Genomic DNA, 13,843 nt, shown 5'->3' with positions numbered 1-13,843 from the left:
CATTTTAGTCGCCCTCCTCTGGACACATTCCAGCTTGTCAATATCTCTCTTGAATTGTGGTGCCCAGAATTGGACACAATATTCCAGATGTGGTCTAACCAAAGCAGAGTAGAGCATGGGGAGCATGACTTCCCTAGATCTAGACACTAGGCTCCTATTGATGCAGGCCAAAATCCCATTGGCTTTTTTTGCTGCCACATCACATTCCTGGCTCATGTTTAACTTGTTGTCCACGAGGACTCCAAGATCTTTTTCACACGTACTGCTCTCGAGCCAGGCGTCCCCCATTCTGTATCTTAGCATTTCGTTTTTCCTGCCAAAGTGGAGTATCTTGCATTTGTCCCTGTTGAACTTCATTTTGTTAGTTTTGGCCATTCATCTCTCTAATCTGTCAAGATCGTTTTGAATCCTGCTCCTGTCCTCTGGACTATTGGCTCTCCCTCCCAATTTGGTGTCGTCTGCAAACTTGATGATCCTGCCTTCTAGCCCTTCATCTAAGTCATTAATAAAGATGTTGAACAGGACCGGGCCCAGGACGGAACCCTGCGGCACTCCGCTCGTCACTTCTTTCCAAGATGAAGAGGAAGCATTAGTGAGCACTCTCTGTGTTCGTCCACTTAACCAATCAAAGAGTTGGAAGAGACCTCATGGGCCATCCAGTCCAACCCCATTCTGCCAAGAAGCAGGAATGTTGCATTCAAATCACCCCTGACAGATGGCCATCCAACCCCTGTTTAAAAACTTCCAAAGAAGGAGCCTCCACCACACTCCGGGGCAGAGAGTTCCACTGCTGAACGGCTCTCACAGTCAGGAAGGAACCTGAAAATGCAAAAGGAACCTGAAAATATAATATTTATTGAACTGTTGCTGGATCTGGTGTCAATAAATAAATCTTTTGGGGTTTGACCCCATTGGATTCCATGCTATGTGTTGCCTTCTTTTAGCCGCTTCCAAATGCGCTGCTTTTAAGTGATGCGCAGTTTGATGTGCTTTTATGACCATTGTTAGTGTTGTCGATTAATTGTCTGCAACACTGCCCTGAGATCTTTGGAAGGAATAAATAAAATTAAGCAACCTTATTTACGTAGGCGATCCCTCATAGTCAGAGGATGATGGTCCTCCAAGTGATGTGTCTTGGTGATGGGTTTGTAGGTGGCTGTGGAGCCCGATTCTTGACCCACATGTTCTCCCTTCCGCAGTGAAGGTTGGCTTGATGCGCCTTCGTCTTGGCACGTTTCTCCCTTTCACCCTCCATTCGTGCCTCTTCGGATTCTGCAGCACTGCTGGTCACAACTGACCTCCATCTAGAATGCTCAAGGGCCAGGGCTTCCCAGTTCTCGGTGTCTATGCCACAGTTTTTAAGGTTGGCTTTGAGCCCATCTTTCAATCTCTTTTCCTGTCCACCAACATTCCGTTCTTGAGTTCGGAGTAGAGCAACTGCTTTGGGAGACGGTGGTCGGGCATCCGGACAATGTGGCCGGTCCAGCAGAGTTGATATTGGAGGACCATCGCTTCAATGCTGGTTGTCTTTGCTTCTTCCAGCACGCTGACATTTGTCCGCTTGTCTTCCCGAGAGATTTGCAGGATTTTTCGGAGGCAGCGCTGATGGAATCGTTCCAGGAGTTGCATTTGATGTCTGTAGACAGTCCACGTCTCGCAGGCATAGAGCAGGGTTGGGAGGACAATAGCTTTATAAACAAGCACATTGGTCCCCCTACAGATGTCCCGGTCCTCAAACACTTTCTGCTTCACTACCTCTCTGCTTCACTACCAACAGACCTCACTACCTCTGAGGATGCTTGCCATAGATGCAGGCGAAATGTCAGGAGAAATGCCTCTAGAACATGGCTCTATAGCCCGAAAAAACCCACAAGAACCTACTCTCTGCTTCATTTGGAAGAATGCTGCACTCACAGAGCTCAGGTGGTGTTGTATTTCAGTCTCAATGTTGACGTCTGTAGACAGTTCATGTTTCACAGGCATAGAGCAGGGTTGGGAGGACAATAGCTTTATAAACAAGCCCCTTGGTCTCCCTACGGATGTCCCGGTCCTCAAACACTCTCTGCTTCATTCGGAAGAATGCTGCACTCGCAAAGCTCAGGCGGTGTTGTGTTTCAGTCTCAATGTGAACATCTGTAGATAGTCTAACTTTCGCAGGCATATAGCAGGGTTGGGAGGACAGTAGCTTTATAAACAAGCACTTTGGTCTCCCTATGGATGTCCCAGTCCTCAAACACTCTGCTTCATTCGGAAGAATGTTGTACTCGAAGAGCACTGCACTCGTAGAGCTCAGGCAGTGTTGTATTTTAGTCTCAATGTTGACATCTGTAGACAGTCCATGTTTCACAGGTGTATAGCAGGGTTGGGAGGATAATAGCTTTAGAAACAAGCACCTTGGTCTCCCTACAGATGTCCCGGTCCTCAAACACTATGTTCTTCATTTGGAAAAATGCTGCACTTTTAGAGCTCAGGCGGTGTTGTATTTCAGTCTCAATGTTGATGTCTGTAGACAGTCCACGTTTCACAGGCATATAGCAGGGTTGGGAGGACAGTAGCTTTATAAACAAGCACTTTGGTCTCCCTACAGATCTCCCGATATTCAAACACTATGTGCTTCATTTGGAAAAATGCTGCACTCATAGAGCTCAGGCGGTGTTGTGTTTCAATCTCAATGTTGACGTCTGTAGACAGTCCATGTTTCACAGGAGTACAGCAGGGTTGGGAGGACAGTAGCTTTATAAACAAGCACTTTGGTCTCCCTACAGATCTCCCGATATTCAAACACTCTCCGCTTCATTTGGAAGAATGCTGCACTCGCAGAGCTCAGGCAGTCTTGTGTTTCAGTCTCAATGTTGACATCTGTAGACAGTTCACATTTCACAGGCGTATAGCAGGGTTGGGAGGACAATAGCTTTATAAACAAGCACCTTGGTCTCCCTATGGATGTCCCGGTCCTCAAACACTATGTGCTTCATTTGGAAAAATGCTGCACTCGCAGAGCTCAGGCGGTATTGTGTTTCAATCTCAATGTTGACATCTGTAGATAGTCCATGTTTCACAGGCATACAGCAGGGTTGGTTGGACAATAGCTTTATAAACAAGCACCTTGGTATCCCTACAGATGTCCTGGTCCTCAAACACTATGTGCTTCATTCAGGAGAATATTGCACTCCCAGAGCTCAGGCGATGTTGTACTTCAGTCTCAATATTGACGTCTGTAGACATTCCACATCTTGCAGGCGTACAGCAAGGTTGGGAGGACAATAGCTTTATAAGCAAGCACCTTGGTCTCCCTACGGATGTCCCGGTCCTCAAACACTCTGTGCTTCATTTGCAAAAATGCTGCATTCGCAGAGCTCAGGCGGTGTTGTATTTCAGTCTCAATATTGACGTCTGTAGACAGTCCACATCTTGCAGGCGTACAGCAAGGTTGGGAGGACAATAGCTTTATAAGCAAGCACCTTGGTCTCCCTACGGATGTCCTGGTCCTCAAACACTCTGTGCTTCATTTGCAAAAATGCTGCATTCGCAGAGCTCAGGCGGTGTTGTATTTCAGTGTCAATGTTGATGTCTGTAGACAGTCCACGTTTCACAGCCGTGTAGCAAGGTTGGGAGGACAATAGCTTTATAAACAAGCCCCTTGGTCTCCCTATGGATGTCCCGGTCCTCAAACACTATGTGCTTCATTTGGAAGAATGTTGTATTCACAGAGCTCGGGTGGTGGTGTGTTTCAGTCTCAATGTTGACTTTTGTGGAGAGGAGGCTGCCAAGGGAGCGGAACTGGTCAACATGTTCTAATGTTTACACCATTAAGCTGTATTTCTGGCATTGCAAGGGGATTGGCTGGTGCATGCTCAAAAGAGGAGCAAAGGATCAGTCATGCTTCCTCCACAAGGTGGCACTCCTGGCTTGACTTGCTGAGCATAATAGAACTAGTGGTTGGCTTCTCCATTGCCATTGCATTCCAAGGGCAAGGCAGCATCAGAGCATGCGCAGAGGGCTCAAGGCACAGGAGAGGGATGCCAGCCTTGACAATACGTGTCTTAGTTTCAATTTGTGGGAAGTGAAGTTTGCACTGCCTATTCCTGCAGGGCCAGAAGGTGGACTAGATGCCCTTTATGGTCCCCTCCCATCACGATGTTGCAAAGGACACACAAAGCACCAACCCCAATTTCTCAGAAAAATATAGTAACAATTTTCCTGGCTGGAAATGAAGTTTTATAGACCTGCAGCTTCTGTTTCGCATGTGCTTTTTGACAATCCCAGAGTTGGAAGGGGTCCCCAAAGGCCATCTAGTCCAATCCCTTCCGCCATATAGGAACACAATCAAAACCCTCTTGACAGGTGGCCATCCAGCCTCTGCTTGAGAACCTCCAGGGAAGGAGGCTCCAAAATACTCCGAATCCAAGAGTTAGAAGGCACCCTAAAGCTCATCTAGTCCAACCCTGCACAAACAAAACCCTCCTGACAGATAGAGAGACATCCAGTTTAGATACCTCCAGTGAAGGAGACTCCACAAGACTTAATTGTGTATCTTTGCAATGCATCTCCTCTGTCCCAAGCCTTGGTTGTACCATTGGATTCACTTGGATCGTGGCTCTTGTGCGGTTTTCATCATACGAGGGTTGAATGAAAAGTAATGCCTCTACCTTGATAACTCCTCAACAGATGGCAGTCCTGGTATGCGGCAGGTACTGGCTTGTTCAGTAGACTCTCCTCTACAGTTCCATTTTGGCAGGAAGCCTTAGCATTGAACGGTTGTCTTGTTAAAGTGCAAAGTATAGAACCCTGCGCAGACGGTCGGTCAATGTGACTTAAGCAACATGCAGTCATTGAATTCTTGAAGCAGAAGGTGTCACCCAAAGGAGATTCATCAGAGAATGCAAGCTGTTTGTGGTGATTGTGTTGATGTGAGTATTGTGCATTGTTGGGCGAGTAAGTTTAAAGATGTTGAGGTGGGAACATCTGACTTGTGTGACAAAGAAAGAGTTGGACGTCCTGTGACAGCAACCACTGAGTTTCACAACCAAAAGGTTGAGAGATTGATTCAGGACGATTGTTGTATCACTCAGAAATTTCAAGCATAATTGGCATTTCACAAGAACGTGTGGGCCCCAGCTTCTGCCAACCTAGCAATTCAAAAACATGCAAATGTGAGTACATCAATAGGTATCGCTCTGGCGAGAAGGTAACAGCGCTCCATGCAGTCATGCTGGCCACATGATCCTGAAGGTGTCTATGGACAACACCGGCTCTGTTGGACACGACTAGACTTAATGTCAGGGGAAATTTACCTAACTGAGGACACCAAAGTGGACTAACCAAGAGCTATCCAAGTTGCAGAATACAATATAAGCGAGCACAATCGAAAGGATTGGGCTGCAATGTGTGTGTGCATCTTTCTCTTTCAAGGCAGCACTCTCACCCTGAGACGCCTCCTCCTTGACCTGAAGGTCCCGGCAAGGGAACCTTGAGCTATGCGTGGTCCACGGATGGCATGTTGCAGTCGTGTATGGCATAAAGGCCCACACTTGTAGGTCTTTATCCCAGACAGATGCACAAGTGTGTGTTTGTGATAATGGAGGGAGAGGGAGAGGAGACCCTTCCCTGGCTCCTGCATTGTCTGCCTGAAACCAAGATGGGCGAAAGCCCCCCCCCCTTTTCCACCCAGATCCCCTCCATTCCTCCCCAGAGATTTGGGGGCTTGGCTTTCATTAGCCTTATCTTGGCTGCCACCTTTTGCCCATACATCACAAGGGCTGATCTTGCTCAGTGGGGCTGAATGAGAGTGGGGAGGAGGACCTCAATTTACCCCCATTTGCATGGTCCATTTGCCCTCTCTTTCCCCTGCTCCGGGCAAAGGCAGTGGTCAAACATTATTTGCATTTGTGTCCTGCATGGCATCAAACCTGCTTTGCAAGAAGGGGACGGAAGAGGTGCAAAGCAAGCAGAACATCATGGGGTAGCATCACGCTTCCATCAATGTAACCAGGGAGGAATCTCACAGCGAGAGCATTGCCTTGGAAAATGAATGCAGTGTTATTTCTTGATTGTTTATAATTGGCTGGGAAGGAAGGAAGGAAGGAAGGAAGGAAGGAAGGAAGGAAGGAAGGAAGGAAGGAAAGAAGGAAAGAAGGAAAGAAGGAAAGAAGGAAAGAAGGAAAGAAGGAAAGAAGGAAAGAAGGAAAGAAGGAAAGAAGGAAAGAAGGAAGGAGCATGGCTCTATGTCATCCTTGTTTGGAATGTGGGCCTTGAGAAGAATGAATGAAAATAGAGGGTGCCATTGGGCAATCAGTATTTTGCAGTGGCAGATTTCTTCTTCTACTACTACTACTACTACTACTACTACTACTGAAAGGGTTAACAGAACTTAGAAATGTTGAAATTCTAAAATGCAAACCTAGAGAGGGGTTTGTGCCTCTCCTCTGGCCTGCAGAAGACCAGAAGCTAAGAGGAGATAATGTATCTAGATGACACAAGATACCCAGGGTGGGTTAAGAACGCCCAGGGAGTACCCAAGGGTGGGTTAACACCCAAAATGCTTATCTGTAACAATAATGTGTGTGTTTACGTAGTTTGTAGAGGGTTAGCAGTGAGAGACACTGAAATGGCAAAATATGAGAAAAACATGTTTTTGAATGGATGATCCGATAAGAGAGGTGTGTGCCCATGACACAGTGAAAAGACATGTATATAAGGAGACTGAAAGATCCAAATATCAGAGACAGCTCTCTTTGAAGACACTGGTCTGTCTGGGCTGTTTCTCCCTGTGTGGCCACACTTGAAATAAAGAGATTTCTGCTTTACCTCTGGAGACTAGACTCTCTTCATTTTGCTGCCCTCTGTGATGGACTCAGCAAGGACCCCAAGCAGGGGGTCCCCTACATTTCTGGAGGTTCCACCGAGATCTAGCAGAGGTGCCGGTTTGATGAGATTCTAGAGGTTGTTGGCAACCCATTCCTGAAGGCGAAGGCTGCCCAATTGGGATGTATCAACAGAGGTCGAGAAGGGATCCCAAAACAACAGACCGATCCTTTTGTTCATCTTTGTTGGGTGCCCTCGTCAGCAGGAACGCTCCACTTGAGAGGAAAGTTGGAAATCTCGTCCCCAGGAACGTCAGGGAACGCAAGTCATCGTGACCAGGCGAGTAGAGGTTTTCTTGGGGAAAGGGAAAGTCTAGACTAGTAAACAGGCGCCAGAAGGGTGGAAGGTTGGAAAGTATTGTCTGTTCGGGAGTGTGATACAACTGAATAGGCACCACCCTTAGGAAAATGGGGCAAAAAGGGAGTAAGAAATGCTCAAGCCCATTGGAATGTATGGTTAAGAATTTCTCTAAGTTTAGGCAACAGATGCCAGGATGTAACAATGCCCAGAAATTGCAATTTCTGTGTCAGGTGGAATGGCCGAAATTTAATTTAAATCCCGGATGGCCAGAAACCGGAAATTATGATTTGAAAATAGTAAGGCAATGCCTTCGTTACATAGCTGCCAACCATCTAGATTAGCTTTCCTATATAAATGCATGGAGTGTTGTGTTGCAAACCCAACCTCCTTGGCTTTTAAAATGTTGCAAAGAAACTCCCTCTTGCATGCCCTTACTTGTCAATCCAACAGCACCATTTAATGGTGAAAGTAAGAAGGTCATATACCTTGATTCTGCAGAAGGACAATTAGAGCTGGAATCCCAGCCCCCACCATATGTGTCATAAGTACTTTTAAAAACATTAGATAGGTTCTGCTTTTAGTGAGACAGGTTGCATTAGGCACTTTCAGAGAAAAAATTAGACACAGACTCCAGTACTTCCACCCGCCATGCTCTGCTCCATGGGAAGGACAGAGGTTGTGTATTCAGAGAGTGTCAGATATGTTATGGGAAAGCATGATTCTGGACACTTTGGGGCTTCTTTCTCAAGGGAAGAGGAAGAAGTGCGCTTTTGGAGTCTTAGATTTTGTGCAGGGAGTCAGGTTCTGCTGTATGGAAAACAGAGGTCTGGTCCTTGGCATTGTGCTTAGGGAAAGAAGTTTTGGCATTTCAGTGTTTTGAAGTTATGGCATTATGGAAGTTATGGAACTGTGCATTGGCAGGCTGCAGGAAAGCAGGGTCTGGCCTTACAGGTGCTTCTCCAAGGAGGGAGAAAAGGATATGGTAATATTTGGATGCATGTGGATGAATGTGTGTACATGTGTGTGAATGTTGAGTGAAAATGTAATTCCCCTATGTTTAATGTATTGTTGAAGGCTTTCATGGCTGGAATCACTAGGTTCTTGTGGTTTTTTTCGGGCTATAGAGCCATGTTCTAGAGGCATTTCTCCTGACGTTTCGCCTGCATCTATGGCAAGCATCCTCAGAGGTGTGAGGTCTGTTGGAATTAGGAAAATGGGTTTATATATATCTGTGGAATGGCTGGGGTGGAGCAAGGAGCTCTTCCCTGCTGCAGTTAGGTGTGAATGTTTAGCTGATCACCTTCATTAGCATTAGAAGGCCTGCCTGAGCCTGGGAAAATCTGTTGCTGGGAGGTGTTAATCTGTGCCTGGGTTTTTTTCCCTCTCTGTTGTTTAGCTGTTATAATTTTAGAGTTTTTTTCATACTGGTAGCCAGATTCTGTTCATTTTCATGGTCTCTTCCTTTCTGTTGAAATTGTCCACATGCTTGTAGTCTGTGTAGTCTGACATGGTGGTTGTTGGTGTGGTCCAGCATTTCTGTGTTCTCAAATAATATGCTGTGTCCAGGCTGGTTCATCAGGTGCTCTGCTATGGCTGACTTCTCTGGTTGAAGTAGTCTGCAGTGCCTTTCATGTTCCTTGATTCGTGTCTGGGCGATGCTGCGTTTGGTGGTCCCTATGTAGACTTGTCCACAGCTGCATGGTATACAATGGTAGACTCCTGCAGAGGTGAGAGGACCCCTCTTGTCCTTTGCTGAATGTAGCATTTGTTGGATTTTCTTGGTGGGTTTGTAGATTGTTTGTATGTTGTGTTTCCTCATCAGCTTCCCTATGCGGTCAGTGGTTCCCTTGATGTCTGGCAGGAACACTTTTCCTCTGGGTGGATCTTCATCTTTACTCTCGTGGTTTGTTCTTGGTCTTGCAGCTCTTCTGATGTCTGCGGTGGAGTATCCATTGGCCTGGAGAGCCCAGTTGAGGTGGTTCAGTTCATCTTGGAGGAGGTGGGCTTCGCAGATTCTTTTTGCACGGTCTGCCAAGGCTTTAATGGTGCTTCTTTTTTGATTTGGGTGATGCTTGGAGTTTTTATGTGGATATCTATCTGTGTGTGTGGGTTTTCTGTAAACGGTGTGACCCAAATGTTGATCTGGTTTGCGGATGACTAGGACATCTAGAAAAGGCAGTCTTCCTTCCTTTTCTTTTTCCATGGTGAACTGGATGTTTGGGTGGATGCTGTTAAGATGGTCCAGGAACCCGTTTGAGTTCTTCTTCTCTATGGCTCCAAATGGTGAAGGTGTCATCCACATATCTGAACCATATCGTGGGCTTTTTGGTTGCTGTCTCCAGGGCTTGTTTTTCAAAGTGTTCCAAGTTAGCTATGACTGGGCTGAGAGGGCTCCCCATAGCTACTCCATCTTTCTGTTCGTAGAATTCATTGTCCCACTGAAAGTAACTGGTGGTGAGGCAATGGTGAAACAGAGCCGTGATGTCTTTTGGGAACCTCTGGTTTGTTTTATTAACCAATGTAATTGTGAATCCAATGTAGTTACATAGAATCTGTATGTCTGTATGTCCAATGTCCAATGTCATTCTTTGCCTAAATGTTTTCTGTAATCTTATATACCTTCTCACACTGGAAATTGCACTAAAAAAAGAACCTCTGCTTTAAAATCATTGAAAAGTCATTCATGACATATGTAATTTTAGATTTTATTTAGTCTCACTCTTATTGATGATACTTTTCATAAAGTGTTTGCAGTTTTGAGCAGAAGATCCTCATCCTTATTGATTACAGGCTAATGATAAACGGAAGTGGGTTCATCCGAACCAGGAAAAACTTGGAAAGCTGTGCAAGTTAATTAACAGTTTTATTTGGTTTCTAAACAGGAATGCAACTGGCCACCAATTAAAAGGATGCAAAGCTTATGAAAAAAAATTGCAATTGGACTATTAATTGGAACAGTAAATATATGTATTGTTTGTGTTTTATAGTTTTTAAGGAGTGCAATAATAATAATAATAATAATAATAATAATAATAATAATAATAATAATAATGGTGACTCATATTATTATCTGGTACCAGAACCTATTGGCAGTTGTTTTTTCAGAGGCCAGAGCTATTCAGCATCAGACCTCTTTGAAAAACAAAGCAAATGAGATATCAAAAGTGCAGGATTTGCAAAGATTGGTTTACATGACTGGTAAAGAACAATTGCTCTAACACAAATGAAAGCAATATATGGTATAAAGTGTAAGATTTATTGTATAAAGGGTATAGAAAAAATAAGGATGAAATGATGTTTTGAATCAGATCAACCAAGTGATAGAAGGAAAGACACAGAATACAACGGATGAAGAATATTGAGCTTCAAATAGAGAAGTACAGCTTTGGTATATGGGATTACTGCCGGATTGCAATTAAGTATATTTGACCAGCTGAATCATTCCTTGGTTGCTTTAATGAAAGCTAAAAATGAAACCTTACAACAAACAAGTAAGTCTATGAGTTGTTTGACTATGGAAATAAATTTGAGAGATTGGAGAGAAAAATGTTGATGTTAATAATGGGAGGACACTCAGAAGCCTTCCTAGAATTAACAAAATTACATTATTGGTTAAGAAAAGATTATAAAGGATGGAGTAAGCTTGTCAAATATTCTTGGGAAAATGATATACTAAGATTGAAACTGGAAACCTTGGGAAAAATGGTCAATATTGGAAAAAATTTGGTTTGTGATATAGTTCCTATGCCTATGCATGTGGGAAAATGGTTCTGGGTTCCATATTTGTTATCCAAGAAAACCATATGCACAAGGTCCAAATATACAAATTTGAATGAAATAATTGATATTGATAGATGCAATAAATGGGATATGTATGTCCTTTAACAGTAAAACAAGTTGAACCATGTGCATTGGAAATGGCAGATGCAATCTGCAGGTTACAAAAGCTAAAGCCCAAAACCATGGTATATGACAATGGAATGTAATGCCTATGTGCTATATCACCTAATGATTTATATTGGTGGAAACACAGAACACCACTGGTATGATATCTTTATAGGATACATCTAATAGTATGGATAGGGATACTTATATTGCTGCCAATCATTTGGATCTTATGGCCTCTTAGACGAATGACAGGATTGACAAATCGATTATCTATATTTGAAAACAAGTTAACGTGTTTAGAAACACAATTATGAACTATGATGTTTGATTAATCATACAAGTTCAATATTAACCTAAACATATATACTCTACACTTAATCAAGTTTGATTATAAGTATAACCAACACTGAATTGCTTATCATGTATGGATCATGTATGTGATACGATAAATTAGCATTTATGTATCAAGGGGAGGAATATGTGAGGAATGAATGTTTGAATGCATGGAAAAGAGAAGAAACAGGCCTGAAGAAAAACCAACATGGAGTTCTCGCAAGGCATGATATGGGATGAACTTGGCAGTCGAAGCGAGGAGGCAGTAAGGCATAACTGAACAACAATGGACAATGAGGTATGCGGCCAAGCATGTAAGGAGTGCAGGAGGTACCCCATAAGTCATGAGGCCTGGAATGCGAATGTCTTGAACTTTGGAGAGAACAAAGACATATTGTCCTTTAGTAAGAGGACAGAGCAACCTGACTGTTGAAATGAAGAAAAATGGATTTTGGCCTATAAATGCAGGGGACCCCTGACAATCTCCATGCTTCCTGAACTGCAGCAATGGAGCGTCCACGCTTCCTCAGAAAAGACTGATCATCTTTGCCGGAGAAGGCCTGTGTGTGCATGAGTATGAATGAATGTGTGTGTGCACGAGAGCTCTCCTTGATGTAATTCTGATATGATTCTATGACTTAGGCTGTAGCATCCTGATGCCATACCTGTGCCAAGAAGAAACTTGTGTGACTCTAAATACTACAGTTGCCGTTAGTACACATTTAGGACATTACCCCACCTGTGAGAAGATTGTTGCTATTGTACAATCTATCTACTCCCCAACAGGTGAAAGTTGGTGGAATTGGCTAACCTCAGGGTTACCAGATTTCGGATGGCTAAAGGGATTGTTCCTGGGTATAGTCCTGTTGATTATTGTATTTTTTATAATTGTGATGTGTTCTCCCATCATCATGAAGATGTGTTATAAGTTCACCACAAGTGCGGTTCCCAAATGCCAGGGTATCGTAAAAATGTTATAACTAGATATTGATCTTGCTTCAGCTTCTGTATGATCAGCTTTCGCAAAAAGAAAAGGGAGGAGTGAAAGGGTTAACAGAACTTAGAAATGTTGAAATTCTAAAATGCAAACCTAGAGAGGGGTTTGTGCCTCTCCTCTGGCCTGCAGAAGACCAGAAGCTAAGAGGAGATAATGTATCTAGATGACACAAGATACCCAGGGTGGGTTAAGAACGCCCAGGGAGTACCCAAGGGTGGGTTAACACCCAAAATGCTTATCTGTAACAATAATGTGTGTGTTTACGTAGTTTGTAGAGGGTTAGCAGTGAGAGACACTGAAATGGCAAAATATGAGAAAAACATGTTTTTGAATGGATGATCCGATAAGAGAGGTGTGTGCCCATGACACAGTGAAAAGACATGTATATAAGGAGACTGAAAGATCCAAATATCAGAGACAGCTCTCTTTGAAGACACTGGTCTGTCTGGGCTGTTTCTCCCTGTGTGGCCACACTTGAAATAAAGAGATTTCTGCTTTACCTCTGGAGACTAGACTCTCTTCATTTTGCTGCCCTCTGTGATGGACTCAGCAAGGACCCCAAGCAGGGGGTCCCCTACACTACTACTACTACTATTTGAAACACAACAAGATGAGTCCACAGCAAACAAGTTCACTCTGCTGGTTGTTGTATTGGATCACACTTCGGACACTTCCCAAGTGTCTAGGACTGCGTGATGCATCTGTAAATAATGTGTGCAGATTATTATTATTATTATTTGAAACACAACAAGATGAGTGCACAGCAAAAAAAAGTCACTCTGCTGGTTGCTGTATTTGTACATGTTGGACCCTTCCCAAGTGTCTAGGACTGTGTGATATATCAGCAAATAATGCATGCAGATCCCAGTAAGGTGGCCTTTTGCAGCTAGCAGATGGTAATCTTGTCAGCGCCGATTGTGTTTAAGTGCCGGCCATGGTCTTTAGGCACTGCACCCAGTGTGCCGATCACCACTGGGACCACCTTGACTGTCTTGTGCTAGAGTCTTTACAGTTCGATCTTTACATCCTTGTATCGTATAAGCTTTTCCATTTGTTTCTCTTCAATCCTGCTGTCGCCTGGGATTGCAACATCAACAATCTATACCTGGTTTTTTAACACGATTGTGAGGTCTGGAGTCTTGTGCTCCAGAACTCTGTCAGTTGAATTCGGAAGTCCCAGAGGAGTTTGACACATTCATTTTCCGTAACTTTTTCCCGGCTTGTGATCCCACCAGTTCTTTGTCGCAGGCAGATGGTGTTAGTGGCACAAGTTGCAATGAATCATCTGAGCAACGGTGTTGTGCCTCTGCTTGGAGTCTGTTTGCGCAATCTTCTTGCAGCAACTGAGGATGGGATCTATTGTTTCATCTGCTTCTTTGCCCAGTTTTCTCTTCTGCCCTGCATTGACTTTTTACGGTATTCCCTCTTTGTCTTTTGCACTTGAAGCAGTTTTTGTCAGGA

This window comes from Anolis sagrei, chromosome 4 (assembly GCF_037176765.1).
Source record: "Anolis sagrei isolate rAnoSag1 chromosome 4, rAnoSag1.mat, whole genome shotgun sequence".
NCBI classification, from domain to species: domain Eukaryota; kingdom Metazoa; phylum Chordata; class Lepidosauria; order Squamata; family Dactyloidae; genus Anolis; species Anolis sagrei.
Note: the sequence above shows the minus strand (reverse complement) of the source record.